A 22,652-nucleotide genomic window follows, 5' to 3' on the forward strand; every position below is an offset into this window, starting at 1 on the left:
GCTGTGTGATTTAATTCAAGGTGGATCGCTGTTGTCGTTTGAACAACTTCAGATTTCATGGGAACTACCAATCCCCCAAATCAAGAATGTTTAAGATGAATGAAGTAAGATTTAGATTATTTGAAATATGGCCTGTGTAGACTAAACTATGCACAGAATTATGTCAGTCTACAAGGTCCGGCAATGTAGACCTTGTAGACTCCACTACAGACCAATTATCAGTGAATGTTCATGCATTTTTAAGAAGGGCTACTTCCACAAAAAAACAAAGAACTCACCAAAACATCTCAGTAGCACCTTATCTAAATGTTCTATTTCATATATGGAGATTCATATTTATTTATGTATTGCATGCATTTCTACATTTTATTTCCTATTTTGTTTATTCATCCCAGTATCTTTCTTTCTTATGTGTGGAATTCTACAAGGCATTTACATTCACATTTACAATTAGTCATTTAGCTGACGCTTTTATCCAAAGCGACTTACAAGTTCTGTACGACAGGTCATCAGGAAGAATACAACTCTATCAGCTGAGTAACAATATTCATCAAAGTGTTGCGTGTTACAGTGTAGGTTAGTTTATTAGGACAAGTGCATGACAGTAAGGTTAGTTAGGGTTAGATTTTTTTTATTTTATTTCAGATAATGGTTGAAGAAGTGCGTCTTTAGTCGACGGCGAAAGATTGGACGGGATTCGGCTGTCCTAACTGGGGTGGGTAGTTCATTCCACCATTGTGGGGCAAGGACTGAAAATAGGCGTGTAGGTGGTGTATATGTGTTTGAGGATGATATCCTTCAAACAGGCAATAGTGATGATATAATTTGGGCAGTGCTGAGCTGGGTTACTTTCCTCCAGTGTATTTGTCCCCCGGCCCCACCCAATGGCCCCATGCACACACACACACACACAAACCGAAGTAAAAAAAAAATTTTTTTTAAGAAATTGATTGATTGATTTTTTTTTTTTAAACACTTTGATTGCCTAAGGCTAAATTCATTATATACCATAGGTTGCCGGCTCTATTTGTCTATGGAGAAGTACCCCTTCTTTGCATGGCTATAACTTTTTAAATTCTATTGCTACATTGCCATTATTAGGGCCCATTCAAAGTCCTATATGTATTGTTCATTGTGTAGCAACGTTAAACTTTTTCATTCACATATTCATAGTAAAGTATGGTCTAATGTATAAGTATATTTTCATCTCTTTCTGCAGCTTTCTCCAGAACGTGATCTATAGCCCCAAATGCATTATATTGATGATGAAATACAGTTTGATGGCAATCGGGGCGATATAAAAAAATTCAATTGGACGTACTTCTAGAATGATCTACGTATGATCTGATGATGACCGGATGGGCGGGGGATCGTTTATAATTCCGTGGGCAGCGTTATATCATTCATCTAGTGTGGGTCATATGTTCATCATAACAGTTTATATGGAACACGTTCAAGAATAACGCTGAATCTTACCGGATATTCCTCGCGCCGTTGGACGATCAGCGTGGTATAGACCGTTTTCGATTATGGGATGTTTATCCTGATGAACCATTTCCAGCTTGTATAATACTATATACGTCCAAATCATGTTGTTTATCGAGTTATTGGCAATGGATCGCTATATATTGTGACGAGACAGAGTGCCGGCAGCCAAACCGAGTGCCCGGAAGTAATATGGCCGACCAGCACAACCTCCACAGCACTTCCTGTTTGGCGATTGCGCCGATCGGCCACCAGATGGCGCTCCTGAACCGCCAGAGAGCTCAGTGGGTCCTCCTGGTGGATCTCAGGCCAGCGGAGGGGAAATATGAATCCGATCACAGATTTTTGAAATATTGATATTAAAGACGCTGTAAAGCGTCCTTCGGCAACTTGAGCATGGCCGGGAATGACGCTATAAAGCGTTTCCCGGCAGTTAAAGTGTTAACTTAGATTTTTTTTTACTGTTCGAAGCTTGTGCCATTGAACGAAGCTTCGAAGTATTTAAGACAGCCCTACTCTCCAGTTCATCCCTCAACCTTCAGTTCAGACATCCACCCTCAGTCTGTGTTGTCACATGGTTGCCATGGCAGACATCAATTAAAGGTGTGTTGTCACATGGTTGCCATGGCAGTGGAAAACTGACCATCCAGAACCGATGTGTTGAAAACAGCACACAGTGTGAGTTCATGTTAATCATTAACCTCTTAACTCATTGGGCGCCAAAAATGAATAATCTCGTGTTTCGTTGCCAACACTTGAGCGCCAAAAACGAGAGATCTCGTTTTTAGTTCCTTTGATCTTTTTCCTTTGATTCTTGTTCTAAACACTCACTCGGAGCTGACGAGAAATCTTGTCATTGGCACTGAAAGTGTTAAAGGTCCCCTATCTTATCCAGTGGTTTGCATTGTTTTCTAGCAATGTGGGGTTGTACCAACAGTGACTAGATGTGAAATCTCTACCCAGTCCTGTTTCTTCAGTTCAGCTGAGACAACCCCCCCCCCCTTACAGATGTGTTCCATAGGCTCACAGGAATTGTGTAAAATTGCCTAAAAAGTAGGGATGCTCCGATCGATCGGCCAGCGATCGGTATCGGCCGATATTCAGTATAAATATGAGATCGGTGAATTCCGATAATGCTTTATTTTCGCCGATCGTGAAAACCGATCAATGACACGGAAAACATGATCCAATTCTCAGCGGAGTTCTCACTCGCTCTTCTCTCACAGCCACACTCTGCTGCTGCTGCACGTCTTGCCCCTCCTCCTCCTCCCCCTCCCAGACCCGTGTCATGTCAACAAACCCTTCGGCAAGAGTCGAGTGCATGAGCACCGCAGAGCTCCTCTTTCAACATAACCAGCATTAAACAAAATGGCCCAGTCATCTATTCACTTTTGTTTAATACATGAGGCGTTGTCTAATGTTATCTATCTACTGATAGCTCCTGATATCAACGTGACAGTTTGGCATTCGTTTTCGCAAGTACTGGGTAGCGTTGGCTAACTATTTATCGCTTGTGAGCTAACGTTACTGTTTAAACAAAACTACACAGTCAACTATTCACTTTAGTTTAATACATGATGCATTGTCTAACTGGCTAGCTACTGATAGCTCCTGATATCAACAAATGCGCATTTCAGTTTAAGAATGATAGGGATGCGCCAGCATGAGACCTCCGTTAGCATAGATAGCTAACGTTAGCTCACGTTAGATCACTGTTAGATCATAACGAAATAATCCAGTAAACTAAATAGTTCACTTTATTTTAATACATGATGCATTGTCTAACGTCATCTAGCCGGCTAGCAGTAGCTACAGATAGCTCCTGATATCAATGTCTTATAACATAATTGACATTATTCGTTTTTGCAGCTAAACATTGGCTAATTAGCTATCATGCATCACATCTTATACGTTTCAGACCCTGTTGAACTATTGCTCTGACTGGGGACGCTGAGGGCAATGATGAATGTGATTTGACCAAAGCAGAGTATACACACAGACAGTGGAGCTGTTTGCAGATAGCGAGCATTTTGACTTGTTGCGTGGTGGCGATGTCTCGCAAATAATACAACTACAAGTATAATTATATAATATATATATTTTATAAAAAAATAAATAAAAAAACGTATATATTAATATATATATATTTTTTTATAAAACCAAAAACGATCGGTATCGGCCGATATGGCTCATAGACGATCGGTATCGGTGGCAAAAAACGTGATCGGGGCATCCCTACTAAAAAGTGATTTTATTTACTTTCCATGGGACCTTTAATTTTCTTTCTTTTTTTACTTCCATTTGAATTATCTTGCAAACAGAGGCCTCCTACAGGTTCGAGCTGATATGGTATGACCTGGAAAACAATGGGTCCATATCCTAAAGCCTTATCTAGTACAGGTCCAAAGTTGATAACAATAATACCACAGAAAATGAGTGTTTTACACAACTTTTTCTAATGGTGTGTCTATGCGTCCAAAATGGCGTCTCCTATACATCTTTTGTAATTTATATATATTTAATTAATAATAAATACTATTACTTTTCCAGGGCATACTAGCTGAGAATGTGAAATTTGTCTGAAAAGTTCACTTTACCAGCTACCAGTTTTTATACCTCTCTGTTGCAGTCCTGTTCTCATTCTAGCAGCCTCTATACCTCTCTGTTTCAGTCATGTTCTCATTCTAGCAGCCTCTATACCTCCCTGTTTCAGCCCTGTTCTCATTCTAGCAGCCTCTATACGGTACCTCTCTGTTTCAGTCCTGTTCTCATTCTATAAGCCTCTATACCTCTCTGTTTCAGTCCTGCTCTCATTTTAGCAGCCTATACCTCTCTGTTTCAGCCCTGTTCTAATTCTAGCAGCCTCTACCTCCCTGTTTCAGTCCTGTTCTCATTCTATCAGCCTCTATACCTCCCTGTTTCAGCCCTGTTCTCATTCTAGCAGCCTCTATACCTCTCTGTGTTTCAGTCCTGTTTTCATTCTATCAGCCTCTATACTTCTCTGTTTCAGTCCTGCTCTCATTTGAGCAGCCTCTATACCTCTCTGTTTCAGTCCTGTTCTAATTCTAGCAGCCTCTACCTCTCTGTTTCAGTCCTGTTCTCATTCTAGTAGCCTCTATACCTCTCTGTTTTAGCCCTGTTCTCATTCTAGCAGCCTCTATACCTCTCTGTTTCAGTCCTGTTCTCAATGGGCTGTTTCTGTGCCTGTAACAAGCAAGCTGCTTTTATTGTACAAATATGATAATTATTGTACATCTTAGCGGTGGTGCGTGAGCCTGTACCGTCAAACTAAATTCAGATCCAACTATCAGATAGACGTTGCAGATCAAATATGACATTTTTAACTTGTTCTCAGTGTTGAGAGTTGAGACAACCCCTCATTCTGTAAAAACAATGTACATAACATGTTCTCAGTGTTGAGACAACCCCTCATTCTGTAAGAACAATGTACATATTTTACATGTTCTCAGTGTTGAGACAACCCCTCATTATGTAACAGCAATGCAACACACAGTAAAGGACAGGTCCTCTTTAATGTGAAGGTTTAAAAAAGGTACACTACCTTTAACAGTCCAGTCCAGATATTTGAGACATCGTTCCCACTTCCTGCCTGGTCTGTATAGTGAGGGGACAGGTGTGTAGAGTGAGGGGGCAGGTGTGTAGAGTGAGGGGGCAGGTGGGGCAGGTGTGTAGAGTGAGGGGGCAGGTGTGTAGAGTGAGGGGGCAGGTGTGTAGAGTGAGGGGACAGGTGTGTAGAGTGAGGGGACAGGTGTGTAGAGTGAGGGGGCAGGTGTGTAGAGTGAGGGGGCAGGTGTGTAGAGTGAGGGGGCAGGTGTGTAGAGTGAGGGGACAGGTGTGTAGAGTGAGGGGGCAGGTGTGTAGAGTGAGGGGACAGGTGTGTAGAGTGAGGGGACAGGTGTGTAGAGTGAGGGGGCAGGTGTGTAGAGTGAGGGGGCAGGTGTGTAGAGTGAGGGGACAGGTGTGTAGAGTGAGGGGGCAGGTGTGTAGAGTGAGGGGACAGGTGTGTAGAGTGAGGGGGCAGGTGTGTAGAGTGAGGGGACAGGACAGGTGTGTAGAGTGAGGGGTCTGGTGCAGTGGAAACTCCCGGCTCAGGTCTGGGAATGGAACAGACCTCACTGTGGGCTCAGGTCTCTGGTCTCGTAATATAAATAAGCTGCTCCCCCTGCCAGTAACACGCCAGGGACGGACGCAGAAGCTACATGAATACCGGCCAAGTGCACAAGCAGAGCTACATACTGTATGACGAGTGCACAGCTATGCACTACTATACTATTCCATGGAAGCAACAAGTGCACAGCAAATGTGGCTAGTGCACACTAAGGACAGGAGGCAAGTCCACAGGCCCACAGTACTGTAGTAAGCCCATGCAAAGCTGAACGAGAGAAGATATTCCTTTATTGATCTCCTTGGGAAAATGCTGGCGTCATAGCAGCATGGGGGAGGGGGAGGGGAGGTACAGGTATGGGCAGGGTAATAGTAGAAAGACATAAATATAGGCAATAAAATTACATCTGAATATAAAAATACGAGACACCAGAACTTCCCCAAGGAAATCAATAAAGGAATATCTTATCTTATCTTATCTTATATGAAAGACTTAAAGCTGTGCAGATGTAAGTGAGGCCTCAGGCCAGGCAGCAGAGCACAGCACCAGAGATGTTTTAAAGGTCCCATGCATTATAAATGGCCTTTTCCAGTGTTTAGCATTGTTTCCTAGCAAAATGGGGATTATATCAATGTGGTCTGTGTCGTTAATTATCATATTGACTCATCAGTCTAGTCTCGAGTTCATGAGATCTTCCCTCACTCAACTAAGCTGTTCTGATTTGACGGTATAGCTGACGTGAATAAGGTACTGATTTGCAGTAACGCCCCCTCTATGGTTGTAGCGCATAGTGTAACCCGACACTTCCTCAAACGTGTTTTGACAGAGAGGCAGAGAACGAGCGAGCGAGAGAGAGGGAGAGAGGGAGAGAGAGAGAGGGACCGGCGGGACCGCGTGCAGAAGTGTGTGTAAAAATGTGTGTGCGCCATCTCTCTCCCTCATCGGAGCATTTACACACAAACTTGACTGTGTGTGTGTCGGGGACGCATCTCTCCTCTCTCTCTCTCCCTCGTCGGAGCATTTACAGACAAACTTGACTGCGTGTGTGTCGGGTAGGGTTGCACGGTATACCGGTATTAGTATAGTACCGCGGTACTAGAGTGTTCGAAATGATACTATTCTGCATTTGGGGAAAAAACTGTACTTTTAAATTTTTTTATTTATTCATTTATGCATGCGAATGCCTTCCTATTGGAGCACAGCGCTGCTGTCAGTGGTGACGTTGCGCTAGTTTACCGGAAGCAACCTTCTGGAATGAAGAACAACAAACTCTAGTTGAGACGAGAGCTAGCATAGCTCGTCCAACGAACGCTGGCATCGGTGGCACGACCGCAGCGCCGATAGGAGCCACCGCGGCACGCAGCGCCGGCTGTCGTGGCCATCGGCAGTCGCAGTGAGGATCCCCGTCGACCGACGTCGGCCGAGTCCGCTCCATGCGGGGTGTGCCAGCCAGCCAACGTCAATCAACAAAGACCCTCACCGCGATTAGTTAGTCATAACCATCGGCAGTCGCGGTGAGGATCTTTGTTGATCAGCGCCGGCCGGCTAGCACACCCCGCACGGGGCGAACTCGGCCGGCGCCGGCCCGCACAGCCGGCAAGCCACGGTTCCAGCCGGAGCCAGCCAGCTGGCGTCGGTCGACGGAGATCCTCACTGCGACCGTCGATGGCTGTGGTGGCCGGCGTCGCATGCCGCAGCGGCTCCCGTCAGCGCTGCGGTCATGCCGTTGATGCCAACACTCGCCGGACGAGCCATGCCGACCCCCGTGACCACAGTTCCTTATACGAGCATTAGAAAATGTCCACAATGCTATTCGCAAGAATAGAAAATAAATTGAAATGCCTAATAATAGCCTAAACTGCCGTGCTGAAAGCTAGTAAACACAGCATCTCTATGGATTAGTCACAAATGTGATTTATACAGAGACATTTGACAATTGCCCATTAATGGTTCATACATACTGTATAAAGACAACGGAAATCAATTTTATTTTTGTTAAACAGCCTACAATATGACATAACCTAGTTCTAGATTATGATAGGCTATAATCAGTCTCACTCATCAAAAAATTTTCTAGGTAACTTATGGTATCTCAAACTAATTAGGCCCTCTGCTATGACAAATGTATAATAATACAACCATACTTTTTCTACCCCTTGAATTTTTTTTTAACTACAGAAGTCTGCTGCATTTGGCTCACAGAGTGACTCCCCCCACTCAGAAGCAACCTAACCTCCCAGCTTTTTTTTAGCAGCATATTAAGTACACAAATTAGTCCAACGATGATAAAAGGCTCAACAGGGCAGTCGCAGAGTTCATCTGTATGGACCAAGTTCCAAAGCTGGGTTCAGAAACCTTGTACAGCAACTGTTTTGAGTGCAAAAGAAGTTCTCCAGCATTTTGAATGCCATTGCTTTTAATTTATTTATTCTCGTCATTGTTGTGTTTTAAAATAAAGAACAATAATGACATCTGAGAGTGTTTCCCTGATTTTGAGGAAAAGCATCGAAAGTAGCGAAAAGTATCGAAATTAGAGGTGGGCATAGATTAATTTTTTAATCTAGATTAATCTATCTGCAATCCTGGATTTAATCTAGATTAAAATGGCAAAAAAAAAAAAAAACCTGCCGAAGGCATTCAAAATATGTGTGTTCTACCCAAATAATGACCAGAAGTAAGTCCTTACTTTTTCTTTCCTCCTTATGTTTCTCAGGCCAGGTGGCCCATTACACCATGAGCCCATCTCCCGTTTCCAAAATGCATTACAGACTGTTTGAAAAAGCTGTTTTGCTATGATAATTGGTAATGAAATATCAAAATAATGTTCAATAAGATGTACTTGTGTTTAATAAGTTGTTTTATTCAGAAGTTAACAGAAATACATAATATTACCAGTACAGTACAGTATCTAGCACACTCTCAGGAGCAAAACAAAAAGAATCATTTCAAACTTGAACTATGTGACATGGCTTGAATCAACTGCTCCAGTGGAGTTGCTCAGTGGCCAATGGTGTCAACTAGGGGTGCACCGATATATCGGTCGGGTATCGGTATCGGCCGATAAGTGCCTTGTTGACTGCTATCGGCCTATCGGCCGATAAGCTCAAATGTGCCGATAGCAGTCGCCGATAACTAACCATCCATTTGTGTAGCGTCAAAAGGCAAAAAAAAAAAAGTTCACTCGCGACCTACCTGCACAACGCCCGCCGTCCGCCCCACACACACACAAGCTACTGCATCAAAGTTACTATTTATGATTAACAAGGCATTCGTTTTGTGGCATTAACGTTATATAGTTAGTGTTACACGGACAATAACATCAGCATATTATTATTACCCATAGCAGCAAGGCATTACTCCGAGTCCGTTCATAGCCGGGAGGCAGACGACTAACGTTACTGGTGAAAATGTGATTTACGTTGGAATACTCCTTTGCCAACTTGCTGTACTTTGCTTGCAGGTCTGCAGCCATTATTACTGGATTAAGAATAGCCCCAACTTTAGCCAACGTAACGTTATGGCTAAACCTTTAACATTACTTAACCCTAGCTTTCGGTTAGCTGTTCAATGCTAATGTAATAACACAACCAAGCGAATCCATCAGAGCTCCCCATCAACACCGCTCTGTCGGGAGGATGGCATTTAAGAAAGTATCTGCTGTTAAAATGACACAAACATTCGTTTTGTGGCATTAACGTTATTATAGTTAGTTACACGTTCAATTACATCAGCATAGTATTTACCCGAAGATAGCAAGCAAGCCGTGCATAGCTCGGTTACATTCCGTTGCTCATTCCGTACCCAACTACACATTCTGCAATCTGTTAATAAAGTTTTCAACCAGACAAATGTATAGAAAGGCTTTGTTTTATTATAACATTTGTTGCAGTAAAATCATTGTGTCTCGTTTGGCCATCCTGTGGAGCGCGCTGGTCGGCGGGCACTGCCGGGCAGCTAACTTATTAGCTTGTTGTGGTTCTGAGTTTGACTCGCATTCTCACAAGCAGATCAATGGCGGCATGCCCCGAAGTAGAAAAATGAATAAACGCTTGGTGGTAAGCAGGAGGTGGGTGCTAGCGGTGTGGCGTAATTGGCCGAATCGACTGTCAATCAAAATGGTTCCATTGCATTGGTTGAAAGCTCTGGTTGAGAGAATAGTATCCCGCTGCAGGCCGCCAGAATGGTTCCATTGCATTGGTTGAAAGCTCTGGTTGAGAAAATAGTATCCCTCTGCAGGCCGCCAGACGATACTGGGAGAGGGATCAGTGATACCATAAACATATTTCTTGATGTTTCCTTTTTTAAGTAAGTAAAGAGGCCTACAAATACAAACACACATACAAATATACAGTAGTTTCATTAAAAAAATAAAAAAAATATTAAAAAAAAATATTAAAAAAAATATTAAAAAAAATTAAAAATACTTATTTTTTGCCACAATTATCGGTATCGGTATCGGTATCGGCCGATTGTGTTAGTTGAACAATCGGTATCGGTATCGGTGGCCAATTTTCATATCGGTGCACCCCTAGTGTCAACTGTGGTTGTACTGGGCAGCTCCCAGGTGTGAATGGAAAAGAACATCTGTGCTCAGCGAACCTACCCTGGGTAAATAAAGGTAGAAAAAAAATGTAAATTTTTTATTATTATTATTTTTTTTTAGATTAATGCGTTAATTATATTATCGCGCGATACTAGTATAGCGTTAACGCAGCACGTTAACGCCGTTAACGGCCCAGCTCTAATCGAAATTAATATTGGTATAGTATCGAAACTAAAATGTTGGTATCATGACAACCCTAGTGTCGGGACGCATCTCTCCTCTCTCTCTCTCTCTCTCTCTCCCTCTCCCTCTCGCTTTTTCTCTCTCTCTCTCTCTCTCTCTCTCTCTCTCTCGCGCGCGCGCGCTTGCTCGTTCTCTCTCTCGCTCTCTCTCGTATGTATCACGCTGTGTGGGTGACTGTCACTCAAAGCGCTTATGGCCGGAGCCCATCCAATAACAGCCTGAAATCCTGAGGCTGAAAAATTATGCTTTTGAGTACTTGATTAGAAATATAAAACAATGAATTTCTTTTGGAAAAAAAGTGCAAGGAATAGCAATGCATGTCCCCTTTAACTAGAGTTGTTCCGATACCGATACCAGTATCGGAAATGCCGCCGATACTGCCTAAAATGCTGGTATCGGTATCGGCGAGTACCCTCTAATTCTGTGCTCCGATACCATATGACGTAATTTATCAACAACACTGCGGTCTGCTGAGTGAGCGTTATAAAACAAACGTGTTTTTAACTGACCGTGAATTAAAGTGTCAATGCCATTTGTCATTTTAACAGCAGATACTTTCCAGATACTTTGCCATCGTCCCGACAGAGCGCTGTTGACGGGGAGCTCTGATGGGTTCGCTTGGTGGTGTTAGCATTGAACAGCTAACCGAAAGCTAGCGTTAACTAACGCTAAAGTTTTAGCTTTAACGTTACCTTGGCTAAAGTTGGGGCTATTCATAATCCAGCAATAATGGCTGCAGACCTGCAAGCAAAGTACAGCAAGTTGGCAAAGGAGTATTCCAAGTTAAATCACATTTTCACCAGTAACGTTACAGTCTTTCCATCTACCGGTAGCTCATGCTAGCTAACCTAGCTCACGTTTAACGTCGTCACTGATCGACCACCTCGCGTACACAATTAATGACATGTTGCGGACAGCCATATCGGTGACAATGTTTAGCTTTTAGTGCCAAATGATAAGAGTCTGAGGCGGATTCTCAAAAGAGAATGTTGAATATTTATTCTGCAAAAATCACAACAGAAAACGGAGCCTTGTGGAAGCAAGTGCAGCAATGAATAATGTCCGTGTGGAACTAATGTGCCAACAACCTTTCCGTGGGTGAACTCATTGAGATAGTTTTCAATTACTGATACTAATACTAATCTATACAATCACCTGTTGTTGAATAAATACTAGTACTGTCAGGCGATTAAAAAAATGTATCTAATTAATTACAGGATTTGTAATTAATTAATCTAATTAATCGCATTTTAATCGCATAACCATTTTATGCCTGATATTCTATATTCTATAATCATATTTCAAATTGCATGTGTCCGGATGGCAGAATTCAGTACTGTATACAAAACCTTCTGTTTAATCATTTTCCATCTATTAATTTGCTTCGATTTTTCAGGTCTGGCCAATTTGAGCATGGTGTTATTCACAGTCAAAGATAAAAAAAAATTTATTGATATTCTCATTTGGTTCATTACAATTTACTCAAAATAAAATTTCCATTCTATCAATCACCGCGCAGATTGATTGATTGAATGAAAATGTTATGCAGACCAGAGAAAGACTTTCGTCTTGTTTACATCAGGGTCCCCCATTTTCAATTCATAATGAATTGTAAGTAAGGGTGCAACTTGCACCGTGCAATCCATTCTTTGTGGATCTAGCCCACAGTATTTCTGACACTGGGAATACATTCCCTGAGATTCATAGATGTCCCTAGAATCAGATACCAAGAACATGCAAATGGGCCATATTAAAAAAAAAATCTGTAAATGTGTATTCTACATTCTTATGGAATGAATGAGATACAAAAAGAATATTATAAACAAAAAAGAAATGTAATTAATTTTGAGTTAATTTTCATAACACGATAATTTGCGGTGTAATTAATTAATATAATTAACGCGATAAACTGACAGCCCTAATAAATACCATTACTTTATAGTTATTACTAAAAAACATTATATATAAAACAGTAGCTGTAAAAAAAAGAAGAAAAAAAATTATAATTTATATAATATAAAAAAAAAATAATAATAATTATGTATGCACTGGTATCGGATCAGTATCGGTATTGGCCGATACCCAAAGCTTAGGTATCGGAATCGGATCGGGAAGGAAAAAATGGTATCGGAACATCTCTACCTTTAACATGCGAGGCCAGCCAGCAGAGCACAGAACCAGAGATGTTTTAAGATGTAAGTGAGGCCTCAGGCCAGGCAGCAGAGCACAGAACCAGAGATGTTTTAAGGTCCAGACATTATGAAGAGTGTACTGTGCACTAAGCACTAATATAAACACTGGCTCTGGACAAGTTACAAAATACAAAATCAATGGGGTCAAGCTCCTGTCTGTACGAGTGACTGAGGCTCCCTACTTTGTGTTGCTGTGGAGCAGATGTCAGCTTGACCTCATTGCCTTTGCATTGGTTTGTGTGGCTGTCCGGAGCAGCGATCTCAAAGTAAAACAAAATAGACCGTTTCCAATTCAAAAGCAGCGTGGACATTGTATTGCAAGAGAAGGTTATAGAAAGAATGTTGCTATATTTAGTGAAATTCTTTGATTTTGAAATGATATTTTGGTTGTATTCCTCAGCCCTTATTTTCATTATTTTCTCTATCTCTCTTCTCTCTCTCTCTCTCTCCCTCTCTCCTCACTCTCTACCCCTCCCCCCTCTCTCTCTCTCTCTCTCTCTCTCTCTCTCTCTCTCTCTCTCTCTCTCTCTCTCTCTCTCTCTCTCTCTCTCTCTCTCTCTCTCTCTCTCTCTCTCTGTCTCTCTCTCTCTCTCTCTCTCTCTCTCTGTATAGAGGTTTAGTACTGACTGGTTCTAGGGCTGGAGTTATGTAGCCTACTTTATACTATAGAATACAATAGAATAGAAGTTGAAGAAAGATAATGGGGATAATGTCTATCATCATACAAAGAGTTAAAAACAATCAAAGATAATGTCTATCATCATACAAAGAGTTAAAAACAATCAAGGATAATGTCTATAATCATACAAAGTGTTAAAAAACAATCCAAGATATATGTCTGTCACTTGGTTGTTTATTGCACAGGCTTTATTGGTATCTTTATTTTGATAATCTGGGACAGCAGCATGTTTTCTATAGTGTTGGATGGAGTGTGTTTTCTTCAGTGCGTTGCTGCCGAGGAGGAGGCTGAGCTGAGCTCACATAGCAAGATAGCGGTGAGAGTTATGTGTTTAGCGTCGCTGACCAACTTCCCGACGTCTCGAGTTACTTGCATCTTCCAAAATAGCACATTCTCCATCCAGCTGAGGCCTTCAGGCCAGACTGAGTGGCACAGACCACTCCTGGGCTTCACGTCCCGAAGCCTCTGATCATGTACTTTAGTCTCGAAGACGGATACAGTATGTATGTGACTCTACACCTGCTGCTACTTTAGACGTTTCCTGAATCTACCCTATAAAATAATGCAAATAATATACAGAGCTATAAGTTACTATACTATAAGTAGCTATTTTTGAGGGTTATAAATGTGAATAATCTTTATTATGTTATTATTTTTAGTTTAGTTTAGTTTGATAAGAATATAGGACAGGCATATATTATAAGCATTATGCTTTAGCCTGTACCTTTTCAGTCACTGCGAGAATCAAATACTGTTGACCTTATTTACAGTCTAGAATGATTGTGCATATTGTATTGTGTATGATGACTAAATCCTATTTTAACATGATGAATTATGCTGACCAGGACAGACAGTACAGCTTTGTGACTTGTTTTAACATGATGAATTATACTGACCAGAACAAACAGTACTGTGACTTGTTTAACATGATGAATTATACTGACCAGAACAAACAGTACTGTGACTTGTTTTAACATGATGAATTATACTGACCTGGGCCCTGTTTCTTGTACCTGGTTCAACTAAGTCGATCAAGATGTCATTATCCAGCTTCAGTTAACCCGATGTTTGAAGCCGGGATTTTCCTGTTCCTCGAAGGTGGATTCAGTCTCGTTAACTCAAGCCAGACTTGCGACCCAGGCTAAATGCGCGCGGCCGCTTCAGTTGAAAAGCCAGCACGTATCGATAGCAGAGAATCTGATTCTCTAGCGGCATTGATTGATTAATTGATTTAGAACTTTATTAACATATATTTCTTTAAACTTGCCTGCTGGATTGAATAATCAAATGAGATCTTGCTAGTCTCTGTGGTCTAACGGGTTGTTCTTTTGACTTTCACGCAGACGACCGGGGTTCGAGACCCAGTCATCTCCTTCTTTTTGCAATATAGGAATAATTCAATTTGGTGCACGTTGAGAGCTATATAAAGAATGACATCCTCAATGCATGTAGATTTATAATATTTTAACTTAAAACTATGCTACCTTTGCGTATAATCATTAATATTATATTCCAAACGTTTATATTGGAAAGACGGGGTTTCAAACCCCGGTCGCCGGGTTGCCAGGATTGAGCACTACCGCTGAGCCACTGTGCCAGATGGGATGAATTCATTGTTTATACATTAATGAACGAGAGACCCGTGTTTAGAATATTCTTTGTTATGAATGAAGTTTTATCTCTTTATCCTCATTCATTAATGTGACGTCAACGGCTCATTCAATTTCTCAAATCCGTCAAACAGCGCATCTCATCAGACATCTTAATCCCAGTTACAATTAAAATAACCACAATGTGTACATCGCACGAGCGAGCGCCACGGTATATATAACGTGCATTATTTAGGACAAAGTGAATTTAGTATCAGCATTTTGGGTCTATTTTACATTTCAAAAGCCCCCTCTGGAAGAATGGAGCACAAAAACGTAATTCAGAATGGTATAATGCAGATCGTAGACTGTGGGAATAATTTCAGGAAACGGGCTGTCACTTCTTTGCGGGGGCGTGGCGATGGTTCAGGCTAATTTGAACTTAAACTCTGCTTTCGACCAGGCTCAAACTTTTGGATCTGTTGTCATGGTGATTTGGAAAATCCAGGTACGGGGAACCGGAAAGTCCGGCTAACTCAGTTATCCAGTTAAAGTTATCCGGCTAACTCAGTTATCCAGGTACAAGGAACGGGGCCCAGAACAAACAGTACTGTGACTTGTTTAACATTTACATTTACATTTACATTTACATTTAGTCATTTAGCTGACGCTTTTATCCAAAGCGACTTACAAGTTCTGTACGACAAGACAGCAAGAAGGGTACAACTCTATCAGCTGAGTAACAATGTTCATCAAAGTGTTGCGTGTTACAGTGTAGGTTAGTTTATTAGGACAAGTGCATGACAGTAAGGTTAGTCGGTTTTTTTTTTTTTTTTTTTTTTTTTAATCATTTCAGATAATGGTTGAAGAAGTGAGTCTTTAGTCGACGGCGAAAGATTGGACGGGATTCGGCTGTCCTAACTGGGATGGGTAGTTCATTCCACCATTGTGGGGCAAGGACTGAGAATAGGCGGCTTCTCTTTGATGACCCTCCGGGAGCTTGGATAGGAGTAGGTCTGAGGCGGCCAGAAGATGCAGAGCGTAGGGGTGTGTAGTTAGAGACCATTGACCGGAGGTAGGCGGGAGCGGTTCCCTTTGCCGCACGGTATGCTAGGTCGAGGGCCTTGAAGCGGATACGTGCAGCAATGGGGAGCCAGTGCAGGTCCCTAAGAAGTGGGGTGACATGGGCCGACTTCGGTAGGTTTGAGATCAGGCTGACCAGAACAAACAGTACTGTGACTTGTTTTAACATGATGAACTATACTGACCAGAACAAACAGTACTGTGACTTGTGTAACATGATGAATTATACTGACCAGAGCAACAGCTCTGTGACTTGTTTTAACATGATGAACGATACTGACCAAAACAAACAGTACAGCTCTGTGACTTGTTTTAACATGATGAACTATACTGACCAGAACAAACAGTACAGCTCTGTGACTTGTTTTAACATGATGAACTATACTGACCAGAACAAACAGTACAGCTCTGTGACTTGTTTTAACATGATGAATTATACTGACCAGAACAAACAGTACTGTGACTTGTTTTAACATGATGAAATATACTGACCAGAACTGTTAAAGTTTGTTATTTTTGCAGATGATACAAATTTATATTGCTCAGGAAGTAATTTAAAGGAACTTTTGCCTGATATTGAAAGAGAGCTTGAAACTCTCAAAACTTGGTTTGATGTTAATAAATTGTCTCTCAATATTAAGAAAACTAAATTTATGGTTTTTGGAAATCGAAAAGAAATAGAGGGGGAGATAGAGTTAAAAATATGTGATGTAAAAATAGAAAGAGTTTTTGAGATAAAATTTCTAGGGGTAGTTATTGACCAGAAATTAACATGGAAACAACATGTTAACTATATTCAAGGAAAAATATCTAAGTCAGTAGCAATATTGTATAAATGTAAGGATATATTAAACTACAAAGCCTTGCACATAATTTACTGCTCACTTATACTTCCTTACATTTCTTACTGTGTGGAAGTATGGGGGTCGACATTTAAAAATACAGTAAATCCAATAGTCGTACTGCAAAAGCGGGCCATTCGGAACCTTTTCAAGGCTGGTTACTATGAACACACAAATCCATTGTTTATAAAGTCTCATATTATGAAATTTAATGATTTGGTTTACTATAAAAATATGCAAATAATGTACAGAGCTAAAGCAAAGTTACTCCCAGGTGGGGTGCAAAGGTTTTTTTCAACACATGAAAGAAAATATGATTTGAGAGATATTTGTAAATTTACTGTTCAGAAAGCTAAGAAAGGGATTAAAAGGAGGTGTATTTCTATTATTGGGGTTAACTTGTGGAACAATGCGGATATACAGTTAAGAATGAGTAATTCGATTTTGGTTTTTAAGAAAAAGGTTTGTAAAGCAATTTTTGAAAAATACAAGGGTGAATAACACTGTTTTGTTTTCTTTTTTTCTTTTTTATTTTAGAATACTGTTTTGGAATCTACATTTTTGTATTTTTTATTTTAAATTTTTTAATGCTAAATTTTGAAAAACTACAAGGGTGTTTTTCACTGTTTTGCTTGCTTTTTTTCTTTTCTTTATAATACTGTTTTGGAGTAAAAATATATATATATATTTCTTTTGGTAAGAATATAGGACAGGCACATATAAGCACTATGCTTCAGTCTGTACCTTTTTCAGTCACTGTAAATAATCAAATATTGATAAATGATGATGTATATTGTACTTTTTTTTGATGACTGAAAAATAAACTACTACTACTACTACTACTACTACTACTACTACTACTACTACTACTACTACTACTACTACTACTACTACTACTACTACTACTACTACTACTACTACTACTACTACTACTACTACTACTACTACTACTACTACTACTACTACTACTACTACTACTACTACAGTACTGTGACTTGTTTTATCATGTTTTAACATGATGAATTATACTGACCAGAACAAACAGTACTGTGACTTGTTTAACATGATGAATTATACTGACCAGAACACACAGTACTGTGACTTGTTTTAACATGATGAATTATACTGACCAGAACCAAGAGCTATGACTTGTTTTAACATGATGAACTATACTGACCAGAACAAACAGTACAGTACTGTGACTTGTTTTAACATGATGAATTATACTGACCAGAACAAACAATACAGCTCTGTGACTTGTTTTAACATGATGAATTATACTGACCAGAACAAACAGTACAGCTCTGTGACTTGTTTTAACATGATGAATTATACTGACCAGAACAAACAATACAGCTCTGTGACTTGTTTTAACATGATGAATTATACTGACCAGAACAAACAGTACAGCTCTGTGACTTGTTTTAACATGATGTATTATACTGACCAGAACAAACAATACAGCTCTGTGACTTGTTTTAACATGATGAACTATACTGACCAGAACAAACAATACAGCTCTGTGACTTGCTTTAACATGATGAATTATACTGACCAGACAAACAATACTGCTCTGTGACTTGTTTTAACATGATGAATTATACTGACCAGACAAACAAGACTTGTTTTAAGATGATGAATTATACTGACCAGAGCAACAGTACTGTAACTTGTTTTAACATGATGTATTATACTGACCAGAGCAACAGTACTGTAACTTGTTTTAACATGATGAACTATACTGACCAGAACAAACAGTAGGCTACTGTGACTTCGATTTGTTGATTTAATCAAGTCCTAGGCTAACTGTCTCCCGAGCCCATTCATTTCATTCATTCATTCATCCCTGTAGTGACAGGGTACTAGCTAGAGACCTAGGCTAACTGCTATGTAGTGATAGGGTACTGGCTAGAAACCTAGCATAACTGTTACGTAGTGACAGGGTATTAGCTAGAGGTCTAGGCTAACTGTTATGTAGTGACAGCTAACTGTAGTGACAGGGTACTAGCTAGAGACTTAGGCTAACTGTTATGTAGTGACAGTGTACTAGCTAGAGGCCTAGGCTAACTCTTATATAGAGCCATATGAAATCCGTTTTCTCTTTTTCCAAATTCCATTTTATCTTTTTTCCAAATTCCGTTTTTTCCGTTTTAATATTTCAGAATTCTGTATTTTGCTTTGTACGCTCATTTTACCATCAGAAATAGTGTCTAATAAGTGGGAATGAATAAATTTCCACAATTTAATAAGATATAACAGTCCATTTAATAGGGCTGTCTTAAATACTTCGAAGCTTCGTTCGATGGGCATGGGATTCGAATATGAAAATAAAATTTGATTATTAAAAAATATACAAATATAAATGATATATATATATTTCTTTGCAAAATCAACTCTGCCTCTCTTTGTTAACTACAACAAGCAATGCTGTTTGTTATTTAAGATGAGGTCGGACTCGGCACTGACAGATTTGTGTTCATTGTGCTGCTTTTATAAAGCCTCAAATGACGGCTTACAATATTTCATGAAAGCAAAGTGTTTTGTTTGTCTAAGATTTAAAAAGGTTTAAACTTTACAGCACTGACAAAGTTGAACAAAGTGCTGTAAATTTTTTTTTTTTTTTTTTTTTATAGTTGATTCCATTTTTATTGCTCAATTCCGCGATTCCGTCCGCGATTCCGTGATCGTGGATTTCATATGGCTCTACTCATAGAGTGACAGGGTATTAGCTAAAGGCTAACTGTTACAGAGTGACAGGGTGCTAGCTAGAGGCCTAGGCCAACTGTTATAGAGTGACAGGGTGATTATAGTATGCTGATAATATGGTATCATTGCTCTAGTATGGTGATAATATGGTATCATGACTCTAGTATGGTGATAATATGGTATCATGACTCTAGTATGGTGATAATATGGTATTGTGGCCTCTGGTGATTCTAGTATGGTGATACTATGGTATCATGATTCTAGTGTGGTGATAATATGGTGACTCTAGTATGGTGATATTATGGTATCATGACTCTGGTGTGGTGATAATATGGTGACTAGTATGGTGATAATATGATATCATGACTGGTGTGGTGATAATATGGTGACTAGTATGGTGATAATAACATGGTATCATGGTCTCTGGTGATTCTAGTATGGTGATAATAACATGGTAGCATGGTCTCTGGTGACTCTAGTATGGTGATAATACCATGGTATCATGGTCTCTGGTGATTCTAGTATGGTGATAATAACATGGTATCATGGTCTCTGGTGACTAGTATGGTGATAATAACATGGTATCATGGTCTCTGGTGATTCTAGTATGGTGATAATAACATGATATCATGGTATCGTCTATGCAGCACCAAAGGGTTACAGAAAAGGTGTTTATTTAGTTGTCGTTTTTAGAGCTGTTTCACTGCTGTCTACCTGGGACAGCAGCTGCTCATTTAACTGAACTCACTGTAAAACTAATGACATGGAAGGAAGGATATTCACACTAATAACATGCACACATGCACTAATAACATGCATTGCACACATGCACTCATACCATGCACACATGCACTAATAACATGCAAGTGATGCACCGATGTGAAAATTGTGGCCGATACCGATAACCGATATTAATATTGCTGTTCTGGCCGATACCGATATTTACCGATGTCGATATCTCTGTATAGAAAACACTTTTTTATGATAATCAAATAAAGAGCTATTTTCCAAAGAGCTTCCAATTTTTTTTACTTTTGTAACTTATTTTCAGAAATGACTGATATTTTGAAACTATTTAAGGCCAAAACATGTAAAAAGAATTTTTTTTTTTTTTTTTTTATATCTTGATATCGGACCGATACCGATGTGTAAAAAAAACGGCTATATCGGCCGATATTATATCGGCGGCCGATATATCGTGCATCACTAACATGCACTCATACCATGCACTAGGGCTGACCTTCGAAGCTTTTTTTGGCAATCGAAACTTCGGGGCCGCGCTTCGATTTTAATTCGGAAGTCCCCCCCCCCTTTATAGGCAGCCCTGTGTGTGTGTGTGTGTGTGTGTGTGTGTGTGTGTGTGTGTGTGTGTGTGTGTGTGTAGGTGTGTGAGTGTAGGTGTGTGTGTCTGTGTGTGTGTGAGGTATAATTTTGAGATATAATTGTGTTTTCTCTAGCAGTAGAGCCTTGACTTGCACATAATACTAAAGCACTCTTTTTAAAGGAATCTTCTTGGACTTAAAGGGGCACTTCACCAAATAACAACGCTGATTTATTTTGCATCCACATGAAACAAGACAACACAACACAGCAACAATAACAATAGACAGGACTTCACAGGACATAGTACTAACCATAACAACGGTATTGACAATGTAAAAAACTCAAATTAATAAAATTAATTTAGTTATTGAGAGTAAATGAGTTTGAATATGGCCAGTTTGAATATGACATGATAAGGTATCGGTCCCTATAAGACAAGGTGTTGCTATTCTTTCATCTATCATTTCATGGAGCTGTGGGGCTCAGGAGGTAAAGCAGTCGTCTGGTAATCCTGGGACCTTTGGGACGCCTTGGGGTGCTGTGGGGGTTGTGGTGGGTTCTTTGGGGTGTCGGTGGGTTGGGGGAGTTCGGCGATGGGTGATGGCTGGGGTCAGTCGGGGTGCATGCGGGAGGCTGGTGTTCGACTCTGGGGGGGAGTTTGGTTGGAGCCTATGGCTTCGGCTGGACCTTTCCCGGACCTTCCCTGAAGTTGGGTACTGGTCTCTTGCGTGTGCTTGGGTGGATTTTGGTTGGTTTTCGTCGTTGGGTTCCCTTGGTTCGCTGGCTGGTTTTGAGGTTCCTTGCGTGGGGGGCTCACTGTGGCTTCTGCTGTGTTCCGGGGGTCCCGGTGTCGTCTCGAACCGCCCCGGTCCTGCATGTCTTCTCATTTGGCCGCTGTTGTGTCTGTCTGCTTGAGTGTTTGGAGTCGTGTCTCCTTTGGCGTGGCTGCGGGTCCTGGGGGGCATAGCCTGTCATTCCTCTGTGGAGTTTGGGGGGTGGGGCCGTGGGATTCACTGGTTTTCCTTGTGGTGGTGGGGGTGCCGGGACCGGGGGAGATGGTGCGGCCTGCGGGGGTGGCATTCCTGTTGCTGTGTATGGCGGTGTGCGTGGCGCGCGGGCTGTTTGTGTTTCCTTCGGTCATGACGTGCTTTATCGGGGGGGGGGGGGGGGGGGGGGGGGGGTGTCTTGGATGGGGCTGTGGTAGGTAGGGCTGACCTTCGAAAAAAAATTGGCATTTGAAGCTTCAGGGCCGAGATTCGATTTTAATTCGAAGCTCCGTTACACAGCCAACAACATTACATTACATAATTATGTTGCAACTTTTGTCTATAAAGCAAACAATTATATAAATATTTATATGTAGTTAATAGAGACAAAGGCAGAATTCGACTTAATTTCTTATTAAGACATGTTTTTATATGGGTCGGGACACTATAAAAAATACTATAGAGAATCAAAGATAGAAGTTGCTCAATTGTTAAACCTGAACATTTACCCTGATTTTTCATTCATCCATCCTTTCATTCATTCATCCATCTATCCATCCATTCATCCATCCATCCATCACTCATCCATCATCCATCCCTCCCTCCATCATCCATCCATCAATAATCCATCCATCCATTATCCATCCCTCCATCATCCATCAATCATCCATCCATCATCCATCCATCCATTATCCATTCCTCCATCAATCATCCATCCTTCCATCATCCATCATCCATCCCTCCATCCATATAATATGTTATTGACACATTCCTTCCTCCCATCCTTCCTGTCCTCCTCATTGTACTGATGGTGTCTTCCTCTGTGGTGTTTCTGGGTACGTACCAGGGTAAGTG

General features: G+C 40.7%; 1 protein-coding gene across 1 annotated transcript in view; it reads left to right on the forward strand.

Moving 5' to 3' along the window:
* The window catches only part of jph1b (junctophilin 1b), a gene marked incomplete at its 5' end in the record, with an annotated part of 63,050 nt that overhangs the window by 10,897 nt on the left and 29,501 nt on the right, over positions 1-22,652 (forward strand).

Source organism: Notolepis coatsorum, assembly GCF_963971535.1.
Source record: "Notolepis coatsorum genome assembly, chromosome: 13".
Taxonomy (NCBI): domain Eukaryota; kingdom Metazoa; phylum Chordata; class Actinopteri; order Aulopiformes; family Paralepididae; genus Notolepis; species Notolepis coatsorum.